Genomic DNA, 12302 nt, shown 5'->3' with positions numbered 1-12302 from the left:
CCAACGGGACTCGCTATGAAGCCCTGAAGGTCAGCCAGGAGACCAACGGTACTCGCTATGAAGCCCTGAAGGTCAGCCAGGAGACCAACAGGACTTGCTAGGAAGCCCTGGAGGTCAGCCAGGAGACCATCTGGACTCGCTAGGAAGCCCTGAAAGTCAGCCAGGAGACCAACAGTACTCGCTAGGAAGCCCAGAAGGTCAGCCAGGAGACCAAAGGGATTCGCCAGGAAGCCCTGGAGGTCAGCCAGGAGACCTACGGAACTCGCCACGAAGCCCTGAAGGTCAGCCAGGAGACCAACAGGACTCGCTAGGAAGCCCTGGAGGTCAGCCAGGAGACAAACTGGACTCGCTAGGAAACCCTGAGGGTCAGCCAGGAGACCAACAGGACACGCTAGGAATCGCTGAAGGTCAGCCAGGAGACCAACAGGACACGCTAGGAATCGCTGAAGGTCAGCCAGGAGACCAACAGGACACGCTAGGAATCGCTGAAGGTCAGCCAGGAGACCAACAGGACTCGCTAGGAAGCCCTGAAGGTCAGCCAGGAGACCAACGGGATTCACTAGGAAGCCCTGGTGGTCAGCCAGGAGACCAATGGTACTCGCTATGAAGCCCTGAAGGTCAGCCAGGAGATCAACGGGACTCACTATGAAGCCCTGCCTCTCCTGCCAACAACTTTCAAGCGTTAAGCTCTTCAGCCAAAGGCAGAACTAAATGGAAACAACTAAGGAACACCAAAAGAATCAGAGGAGGACACCCGCGGCGGAGCAGAAACCTTGGAGGATGCCGGCAGCAGAGTAGAAACCTTGGGGGACGTTGGAGGCAGAGTGGGAACCTTGGGGGACGCTGGCGATGGAGGAAGTACCTTGGTGGACGCTGGAGGCAGAGCGGGAACCTTGGGGGATGCTGGCAGCGGAGCACGTAACTTGGTGGATGCTGGAGGCAGAGCGGGAACCTTGGGGGAAGCTGGTAGAAGGGCAAGTACCTTGGTGGACGCTGGAGGCAGAGCGAGAACCTTGAGGGACGCTGGTAGAAGGGCAAGTACCTTGGTGGACGCTGGAGGCAGAGCGGGAACCTTGGGGGGTGCTGGCAGCGGAGCAAGTACCTTGGTAGACGCTGGAGGTAGAGCGGGTACCTTGGGTATGTGTCCCATCCTGGCTGCCCTCCTGAGCATTGTCGGAGACCAACGGGCCTCACTATGAAGTCTTGGAGGTCAGCCAGGAGACCTACGGAACTCGCTACGAAGCCCTGAAGGTCAGCCAGGAGACTAACGGGACTCGCTAGGAAGCCCTGAACGTCAGCCAGGAGACCAACGGTACTCGCTAGGAAGCCCTGAAGGTCAACCAGGAGACCAACAGGACTCGCTATGAAGCCCAGAATGTCAGCCAGGAGACCAACGGTACTCGCTAGGAAGCCCTGAAGGTCAACCAGGAGACCAACAGGACTCGCTAGGAAGACCTGAAGGTCAACCAGGAGACCAACAGCACTCGCTAGGAAGCCCTGAAGGTCAGCCAGGAGACCAACAGTACTCGCTAGGAAGCCCAGAAGGTCAGCCAGGAGACCAACAGTACTCACTAGGAAGCCCTGAACGTCAGCCAGGAGACCAAAGGGATTCGCCAGGAAGCCCTGGAGGTCAGCCAGGAGACCTACGGAACTCGCCACGAAGCCCTGAGGGTCAGCCAGGAGACCAACAGTACTCACAAGAAGCCCTGAAGGTCAGCCAGGAGACCAACGGGACTCGCTATGAAGCCCAGAATGTCAGCCAGGAGAATGTCAGCCAGGAGACCAACGGTACTCGCTAGGAAGCCCTGAAGGTCAACCTGGAGACCAACAGGACTCGCTAGGAATCCCTGAAGGTCAACCAGGGGACCAACAGGACTCGCTAGGAAGCCCTGAAGGTCAGCCAGGAGACCAACAGTACTCGCTAGGAATCCCAGAAGGTCAGCCAGGAGACCAACGGGATTCACTAGGAAGCCCTGGAGGTCAGCCAGGAGACCAATGGGACTCACTAGGAAGCCCTGGAGGTCAGCCAGGAGACCAATGGGACTCACTAGGAAGCCCTGGAGGTCAGCCAGGAGACCAACGGTACTCGCTAGGAATCCCTGGAGGCCAGCCCGGAAACCAAAGAGCTTCGCTATGAAGCCCAGAATGTCAGCCAGGAGACCTACGGAACTCGCCACGAAGCCCTGAAGGTCAGCCAGGTGACTAACGGGACTCGCTAGGAAGACCTGAAGGTCAGCCAGGAGACCAACGGTACTCGCTAGGAAGCCCTGAAGGTCAGCCAGGAGACCAACTGGACTCGCTAGGAAGCCCTGAAAGTCAGCCAGGAGACCAACCGTACTCACTAGGAAGCCCCGAAGGTCAGCCAGGAGACCAATGGGACTCGCTATGAAGCCCTTAAGGTCAGCCAGAAAACCAACGGGACTTGCTAGGAAGCCCTGGAGGTCAGCCAGGAGACCAACAGTACTCGCTAGGAATCCTTGGAGGCCAGCCCGGAGACCAACGAGCCTCCCTATGAAGCCCTGCCTTTCCTGCCAACAACTTTCAAGCGTTAAGCTCTTCCGCCAATGGCCCCATGTGTCAAGCTCCTCTGACACCGCTGTCCTGTTGTCCTCAAGCTTTTTTGCCACCGATAATCAAACATGAAGCTTGGAGCCCTCATGACACTTCTTAATTTAGAAGTGCCATCTTTCAAGCCATTGCCTGAAAGTGCCTCTTTGGAACATATTCAGACGTCTATTGATCACACGTCTGAATACAGACGGCCGAATCTGTGGCTGGTCTGAAACCGACAGGCTGTTTTCATGGGTTTCCTGTTCAGATGGCTGCTGGTTCTGTTGTTCCTCTCTGTCCCTCAGCCTGTTGTTCAGCTGGTCCACTTCAGGTTGCAGGTTGGTGTTTTCCTCCTCCATGGCTGTGTTTATATGCTCCAGGGTGGTGCTTTTCAGCTTCAGGGTGGAGTTTTCCTGCTCCAGGGCGGTGTTTTTCTGCTCTAGGGTGGTGTTTTTCTGCTCTAGGGCTCCTTTTTCCTCCTCCAAGGCAGCGTATTTTTGCCGCAGGGCGGTGTTTTCTTCTGTTAGTGTATTGTTTTCCTCCTCTAAATCTGTGCTCGTCTTCTCCAGGACAATGCGTTTCACCTCCAGAGAAGTGACTGACAGCAACAGCTTGGTTTTTTCACGCTCCAGGGCCCTTCTTCTCTGATTCAAGTCGTCGATGTGCTGCTGCAGGTCGTTGTTCTCCATCTCAAAAATGATGTTGTCCCGTTGCAAATTTTGGTTTCTCTGGTCCAGGGCGCGATTTATCACCTCCAAAAAGGGGATTCTCTGCTGCAGAGTGGTGTTTTCGTGTACTAAGGTGTTCCAATTCTCCTGCAGGGCGGTGTAATCCTCTGCTAGGACGGTGAAATCCTGTTCCATGGCGGCATTTTCCTGTTCCACGGTGGTGATTCTCTGCTGCAGGATGGTGTTTCTCTTCTCCAAGGCAGTCTTTTCTTTCGCCAGTATCTTACTTTTCTCCTCCAGTGCGATGTTTTCCTGCTCCAGGGTGGTGTTTTTCTGACCCAAGGCAGCTTTTATCTTCTTCAGTGTTGTGTATTTCTGACCCAAGACTGTGTTTTTTTGCTCCAACGTATTGTTTCTCTGCTCCAACGTGTTGTTTCTCTGCTCCAACGTGTTGTTTTTCTGCTTCAGTGAGGTGTATTTCTGTTTCAGTGTTGTGTATTTGTGCTTCAGTGTGGTGTTTGTCTGCTTCAATGTGGTGTTTGTCTGCTTCAAGGAGGTGATTTCCTGGTCCAAGGCAGTGTTCATCTGTTTCAATGTAGTGTTATCCTCCTTTAAAGCTTTATTTTGATCAGACAGTTTTTTTAATTCACTGTCTTTCTCCTGAAGCAGCTTCTGTATGTCATGTGCAGCTTTTTGAATGTTTCTCGCTTGCATCTTCAGGTCCTCGTTTGCTTTTATCAGCGACTGTCTCTCTGCTGACATCATGCTGATATCTTTCAAGATGTCACGTAGCTTCTGTGTCTCTCTAGCAAGTTGGATGTTGTCATTGCAAGAATGAGAAGACGATGCCGTGTTGCTCTTACTCATTTTTGAATTTTTTTGTCTGGACAAATATAAAAACTGCTCAAACTTGTTAGGAGACAATCCTTCTGCTTGCTTGCTCTCTCTCTTCTGCAGTGGTTATGACATTTTGACGCAGCCTAGCTCAACAAGGAGAGTCACTCTTTGTGACGTCAGTGTGCATGATGTCACAAACTGATGTCACTACCTCAGCAGAAACACCAGAAAACTGCTCAAGTTTGAATAAAAATACTTTATGGCTGAAAGCAGCTCGGCTTAGCTGATGGCTATAGACCTTTTTCACGGCAACCGGAAGCTGCATCTCAAAGGACTGCGGCACTTCCGTTTTGGTGACCGTAATTCGAGTACCCTGAAAAATGTCTCTCCTCCTCCGGTCCTTTTCATCATCATTACTTAATTTGCCAGCACTTTCTTTCGCTGATGCGGAGGAAATCGCAGCGGCGAATTCGCCCACCAACAAACGTGTGAAAGGAAACAAGTTCTTCCACGAAGAATAAATCCACAGCTATCAAGGTAAGAAAAGACGTAGCTTAGCGAGCTAACCGCTAGCTACAAGATATGAACACAAACATCGTAATGAAGCCTAACTTAGTTTGCTAAATTACGTGGAATATTGGCGACAGACATAGTTTAAACTTTTCAAATATATTTTGACATTCTGAAATGTATTTGCCAGTACAGTTTGTGAAAAACAGGCACCAGGCCCAAAGAACCGCCAAATATAGCCATATATATATATATATACACAAACCAAAAGTTTGGACACACCTTTTAATTCAATGAGTTTCCTTTATTTTCATGACTATTGACATTGTAGATTCACACTGAAGGCATCAAAACTATGAATAACACATGTGGAAATATGCACTAAACAACTGAAAATAGCCCTTATATTCTAGTTTCTTCAAAGTAGCAACCTTTTGCTGTGATTACTGCTTTGCACACACTCTGCATTTTCTTGATGAGCTTCAAGAGGTCGTCACCTGAAATGGTTTTCACTTAATAGGTGTTGCCCTGTCAGGTTAATAAGTGGGATTTCTTGCCTTATAAATAGTCATGGAAATAAAGAAAACCCATTGAATTAGAAGGTGTGTCCAAACTTTTGGTCTGTACTGTATGTGTTGAAACATGAGATAATAAGGGTCAATGTAAATTAGAACCAAATGAAAAAAAAAAAACATGGGAAATATCTTGTTTTTTTGTTTTTTTTTACTCTTAGGATGGTCTTCCCTGTTCACTTGTACAAAACTTCTTTTATTTCTATCGAGCCAGTGGAGGAAACCTGCACGTGTGTATTTGAAACAAGGAAAACAAAAACAAAAGAAACCGAATCCATCTCCTGCTCTGACAACCAGCAGACGTTCAGATGAGGCACAGGACACGGCGTGCGTGAACGTGGACAGATTTCGTCAATACACGAACTGACGGAGCCGTGGAACCAAAAACTGAAGAAAAAAAACACAACCAACACGCGTCTTGGTCAGGAATGAGAATCTCTGGACCCGTCATACATGGAGGCATAAATCAATCTTAAGGCCACGTTTTCTACTGCAGCTCGATGTTGTCATGAGCGGCGCGTCATCGGTGAGCAGCGAGTTTCCACATCGCAGGCGCGCAGCAGAGAGACGCGGTTGAAACAAGAGACGCAGCTGATGGCCAATTTGTTCCCTGATGTCTTAGAGAAAACCTTCAGGACATCGTTCTTCCGTCTTTTTCATTCTTAAGAAGGAAAACGTTGCTCAGAGTCCGGTCGCGAGGCTAAATGAGTTGATTTGTTGAAAGTGTTTGAAGTGATCTGAAGTGAGTCACTTCAGATCAATGTTAGCAAAGGAGTATTTACATTAAAAACATTATTTGTATGTTATGACACAGAAATATAAGGACTGACGCGAGTCTGTATTTAATAAGGTTGAACACTTTCTAAATAAGCTGTGACTTACTGCCACCTGCTGGCCAAAATAACAGCAGGACTGTGACTGTTTCCTGTAGGTGAAGTAAAAGATTCCAAGCAAATGATCCAAGTACATAACTGATGTCACAGGGACTTTTTAGAGCTTTTTCTTACTTATTTTGTCCTTCTGTCAGTATTTTTCAGCAAATAAAAGCAGATGTTTATTATTATCAGTCTTTATCCAGCTGGACCAAAATTCATCAATGGAACATAAAGAGTATTTACCTTTATCTCTGGATGTTCTAGTCTCTTCATTGCTTTCCCAAATCTATCCAGATAAACAACATTTGGATTAAAAAAAAGAAAGAAGTACAAAAAAAAAACTATTGTCAAATTGAAAACTGATTTCTACTAAATAATGACAATGAAATAAACCAGTGAATCATAAAGTAAGTGCTTGAGTAAATATTAACATCACTGCCAGTCAGCATTTGGCTGCTGCCACAACAGGAAGTCTGTGTTGATCGTTCACAATCAGGCTGTGCATCCAGACTGCATCTTATTTCATTCCTTCTGCTAAAATATTCAGACTCTGTCAGGTTAGATGAGGATTGTGTAGCCCAGCCACAAATTCCCTATGAGACTGTGTTCTGGGCTTTGACTGGACCAATCCCGAACATCCATCTTGTTGTCTTCAAACCATTTCATGACTTTTTTTTAGTAAAGTAAAAGTCTTGAAAATACTTTTTTTTCCCGGACTTACATTGACCCTAACAGCTCTCGCATATTTAGTATTGATCTCCTGCATATTTTGTATTATTATTAGTAGTAATATTTGGAGTATTTACAGATATTCTGTGGAACGTACCTCCCAATTCTTAGCGGCAACTCTGCCAGACTTCTCTGTAGAGCATGAGAAAAATATCGAAAGAAAATGCAGCTTAGGAAGCTGAAATAAGCACAACTCTGCTTCACGCATTATTAGCTGGTGTTTGCAAAGCGAGGCCAGGAGTGCGATTCATTTTTCCGGCCCTGATTGGCTCAAGAGCGAAGACAAACAAGACCCTCAATGATACGTGTTGCGGTAGTAGTGAGACGTTGTTTCATTGCGTGTATTAATGCGTTTTAAAATATTTTCCTTGTTTGCGCTACTAAAAAGGGCAGTTGCTTTAGAGCGGTATTGCGTTGGCCACCAAAAGGTCACACCAGTCTTCAGAAGGTCAGTGACTGCAGCACAATAAATAATATGAACAAATAAACAAACTGACAGAAAAAAACATGTCAGACGCAAAGTTGTGCTGTTCAAATTGTGTAATTATAAAAACATTTCACATTTTTGAGTCATGCAATAAAAAAAAAAAAAATGTTCACAGCTTCCATTAAAAACAACATACTCCACAAAAACAAATGAATATGCAGTTTAACAAAAGGGTTTTATACATTTGATATTCTGAGCTAGGGGACAGAGAAAAGCACAGGTAAAAATGATTTACAGATATCGGGGGAAATAATTGTTCGCCATCAGCTGAAGGTTGTCAAGGTCACTCATAACATGAGGATGGAACACAGTAAGAATACAGATCAGCACAGCGGGTGGGATCTTACATCACAAACAGGAGAATGACAGCATAGAGTATCAGCACTTTTAACATTACACCGCTGATTTAAAAATTTAAGTGCAAGATATCATACATAAATTATTTGCATAAATATGTGGATACAAAATAAAGACCAACAGTTAATTTGCAAAGCTGCTTTGGCACGATTGCAGAGTTACAGTACTGAAATAATTAGGTCCAAACGTAAAATGCACTGTAGAATTTACTGTGTGTTACCAATGTGCCTCATCTCTTTCAGGACTAACACATCATTCAGTCAAACAAAACAATTTCCCTCATGAACTAAAAGATGGATATCTTGGGATTACTCAAACTGGATTTACTGGATTTTCATGTGTCTATCTGCCTACGTTTGGTAGGCAGATAGACAATAGTAGTATATATAATATATATATAAATATAAATAGTAGTATATATTTGATTGAATTTGGTTTCACTTAACCTACTGCTGAAGAGCAATCCTTTTGAGTTTTGAAATGAGCAAGGCTGTCAGACTAAATAACTGAACAGCCAAACACTGAAGCAAAATCCCATCATTCCATTTGGGGTCAGGTACTGAAGTGCAAATGTTTCACATCAGGTCAGCAGTTTGCTGCGGATAACTTTTAAAGAATCGCTTGCAACTTTACCGTGCTGAATGTCCAAGCTGGGGTTTAGAGTTATTGTGAAGATGTTTTATTATCAGATATTGTCTTATGTTTGGCTAAACACAATTATATAGAAAGTCATAGGAATTTTTTTTTACTAATTTGGGTTCAGAAAATATTGTATTTTTATTTCATTTGTTGCCCATAAAAATCTTTATATTGCTACAGAACCAACAAGCTAAGGATAGTTGAAAAAATCTGTAATTTTTTCCCCATAACCTTTTAGCTCCTACGTCTAAATAAATACAGTTTACTGAGAGTAAATCAGTTGTAGATAACAGGTTTAAAAAAATATATGCATGTTTTCATTTTATTTCATATAACATCGACCAGCATGTTAATATGCCTGTTAGATTTTGGGTTTATCCTTCCTATGGTGTTAGGGTCCCTACGGACCCGTTTTGAGTTTTAGCATGCATAAAAGTACTTCATACATTTGTTTTTTGCGTTGAAACTTTTTGACTTTGTCAGGGACTTCCATTTAAACAAAGTAAAATCAATTTATTTATTTTTTTACTAAATTATAAAGTACTCTGGTGAAAAAAATGACTTTTGTGGTGTTCGGGTTATTTGTGACCCGGTTAAAATTTTCGAATATAACACAATAAAAAATGCCAAAAATTAAATCATGAACACACAATCAAACAACAGCCTCTTCCTCCAACCACTTGAGCTTCATTTAGGGGCTTTTCTCTTTGCCTTTTTGCGAGAACAAACAAAGGGAGACATGTCCAGGCTTGTCAAGCCATTTGAGTGTAGAGGTGGTGACTTGCAGAGTACACATCTCCAATTCACAGGATGCAACAATGAGGAGAAGATTCACTGTAAATGAAGCTTTGGGTCACATCTTTGCTGCAAATGAGGCAGAGGACACACAGGATTTTAGCGATGGAGATGAGCAGGCCTCTGAGAACGAAGATGATGTGGAGTACCAATTGGAAGAAACAGACACAACTGATCAGTCTGAAGAGGAGGTCACTGGTGCTGAAGCTGCTCCTGCTGAATCATTCCAATCCAAACATGGCAACATCCGTTGGAGCACAGTTCCTCCTGATGTGCATGGAAGGACAGCTGCTGCAAACATCATCAAAATGACCCCTGGGGTCACGAGGTTTGCTGTGACAAGAGTAAGTGACATCAAGACGTGCTTTGATCTTTTTTTTTGCCATTGTCACTAAAAAAAGTCATAATTGCCATGACAAACCTTGAGGGGAAAAAAGTCCATGGCAACACGTGGAAAGACACTGATGAGACGTACCTGGATGCCTACATTGGTGTTCTCCTCCTTGCTGGAGTTTACAGATCCAGCAATGAGGCAACTGAGAGTCTCTGGGATGCATCAACGGGCAGAAATATTTTCCTGGCAACAATGTCTCTTCGGACCTTTCAGATGATCTCAAGAGTCCTCAGATTTGACAATCGAGACACCAGAGCAAAATCTGACAAGCTTGCTCCCATCAGGGATGTTTGGGAGAGATGGGTGCAACTCCTTCCACTGATGTTCAACCCAGGGCCAGAGGTGACAGTGGATGAATGTTTTCTCCCTTTCCGAGGAAAATGCCCGTTCCGGCAATACATGCCCAGCAAGCCAGGCAAATATGGCATAAAAATCTGGGCAGCCTGTGATGCTAAAACAAGCTATGCGTGAAACCTACAGATTTACACAGGCAAATCTGCAAACGGCATCCCTGAAAAAAACCAAGGAAAACGTGTAGTCCTCGATTTGACTACTGGACTGCAGGGTCACAACATCACTTGTGACAATTTTTTAACTGATTATTTTGTTGCCTTCTTCTCTTAAGGTTCATTTGACCACTTTTTAGACATTGAAAACGAGGGGTATGCTGTTAAAACAAAGGCCCAGGGGGCCACAAAAAAATATTAAAACCAATCTTTTCATGGATGAGGGAGCCCAACCAGCTAAACAAGAGTTAAGAAGAACATTGGATGATAAAAGATTGTTTTTAGGGTATTTTATGGCTGATTTAATACACGGGTCCAAAATGACCCGCTAACACCAGAGGAAGGTTAAACTGTATGCATACAGTTTAGGTACTTGCTATCGATACTCACACAGTAACTTTTGAAGACAAATTTATTTTATTTATAACAAAAGGCTGGCTGTTCTTCTCTGACTGTTTTATAAAAATCACAAATGGAGGCATACAGCTCGCTTAGCCTTCAAAAATGCTTTATCAAATTACTGGTTAAAAGATGCATTTTCACTAGAATTTAGATTTGTAGTCCGACCAGAAATCTGAACTATTTGCCTGATGGTGCCTCGAACTTCAAACTCGGTTTCTTTCCATATAAAATGTATGACACTTTAACAGAAACTACAGGCGTGTTTCTGTGTCTGGTGAATTTTTGGTTAAAACATGTTTGTTTTTCCTTCAGTGGGTAGAGAATCCAGAAATTTTACACAAGAGTAGCGAGACTTTATAATAAAATTACTCAAGTAAGAGCAAAAAGTACAGTGTAGTAAAAGTACTCCTAAAAGTACTTTTAAAAAAAAAAGGCCACTCAAGTAAATGTAGTTACTCCCAACCATGGAGGTGCATGCTCCTCCTCCGCAGGGTCCCGTCACCCAGCTCCTCTTCACGCTCCTTTCTGTCACCGCAGCTGCTCAGGTCGCGCCGAAGATACTGCCGTTTGCGGCTTCGTCTTGGAAATGAATATTTTCATAGCGCCAAAGGTGCATCTCTTTGGAATTTAGTGAGGTTACTAAGTTCCAACTTCACAGTCTGTCTGTAAGCAATTTGGGAAAACCGTCTAGCTGAAAGATGGAGGAAGATTTTTGCAGAACACAATGCAACCAAGATCCAAACCAGGGAATTAAACTCAACTCCAACGGGTGAAACGTTTGGTTTGTTCCAGCTGTTCACTTGCAGTCCGTTTCTTTGGTTCTCTTTGTCTCTTTTTGTAGTCTATCACATTTGAATTCAGGTGTAATATTTCTGCATAACTTGTTTTTCTTTTCAGAGTGTGTGTGCGTTCCAAAACATTGGGTCACAGTCTGGACCCGATGTAAACCTTGGCGGTCAGAGAGTTGTACTCCTAAATGGGCAAACAATTCAATCAGGGAACAGGCTGCACTGAAATGAAATTTTGTTGAGCTTCTGTACAATGACAGAAGTTCATTCTGATCAAATTTTACTAAATGTTTAATATTTTATTGCATCTTCTTGCCATTGCATTTTGGATAAACTCCACAGATCATAGGGCAGAATATTTCAGTATTCTGATTTATTCTGTCTGGGTCAGAGTACGGAAATATTTACATCTTTGCATTCCCATTCAGATTAAGTTTCGGTTTGTTACCTTTCTTAATGCTACAATCATTACAACATGCACATATCAATAGACACACACCAAAGTTTTGAGGTAAATAAACTTGTATTTAAGATTTCTATTTGCGACCCAAATGTTCAGATGAGGCCGATATTTCATCCCTTCTAATGTAAAATTCTTCTAAAATCAGCTGTGTTGACTCATCTGAAGAGTTTGCCAAGTTTTAGTCCAAATCGAAGGTTAAATCCTCATTAGTGACATAATTTAAGAACAAATCTGACCTACAAAGTTCACATGACATAAATGTGTCCTTAAAGTTTGAAATCAATAATTGAGTAATTTTCAGTTTATTCTGGATGACTAAATTTACGAAAACTTCTACCTGGAATGTAATCTGTACCATTTCTCACAAGAACTATACGAGATCAATAAGCAACCAGTACATTTTTAAATATATCTTAGAAATATTATTGATAGCCAAAGTTATATCTTTTACCCTGAATAGGGCTGAAGATTTTTTTTCAGATTTTCTAAAGGGGTATTAAAATAGACTTTTTTTGAGCTTTACTGGGCTACTTCTCAAATCAGCTCGTGTGTTTCGTTAACGGCTTTACTTCTGCACATTTTCACTGCACTGGATTGAATCCAGAGAGATCAAACTGATGAGATTGGTTTTTATTCCATGTTATAGAAAACATACGTGTTTTTGATGCTTTGACTCTTCCATACATGTTTGAGAAATCCCTTAATCTCCTGTGGCAACCATGCAGGTGTG

This window comes from Xiphophorus maculatus, chromosome 1 (assembly GCF_002775205.1).
Source record: "Xiphophorus maculatus strain JP 163 A chromosome 1, X_maculatus-5.0-male, whole genome shotgun sequence".
Classification (NCBI taxonomy): domain Eukaryota; kingdom Metazoa; phylum Chordata; class Actinopteri; order Cyprinodontiformes; family Poeciliidae; genus Xiphophorus; species Xiphophorus maculatus.
The sequence above is the reverse complement of the archived record's forward strand: the minus strand, read 5'-3'. Positions refer to the sequence as shown.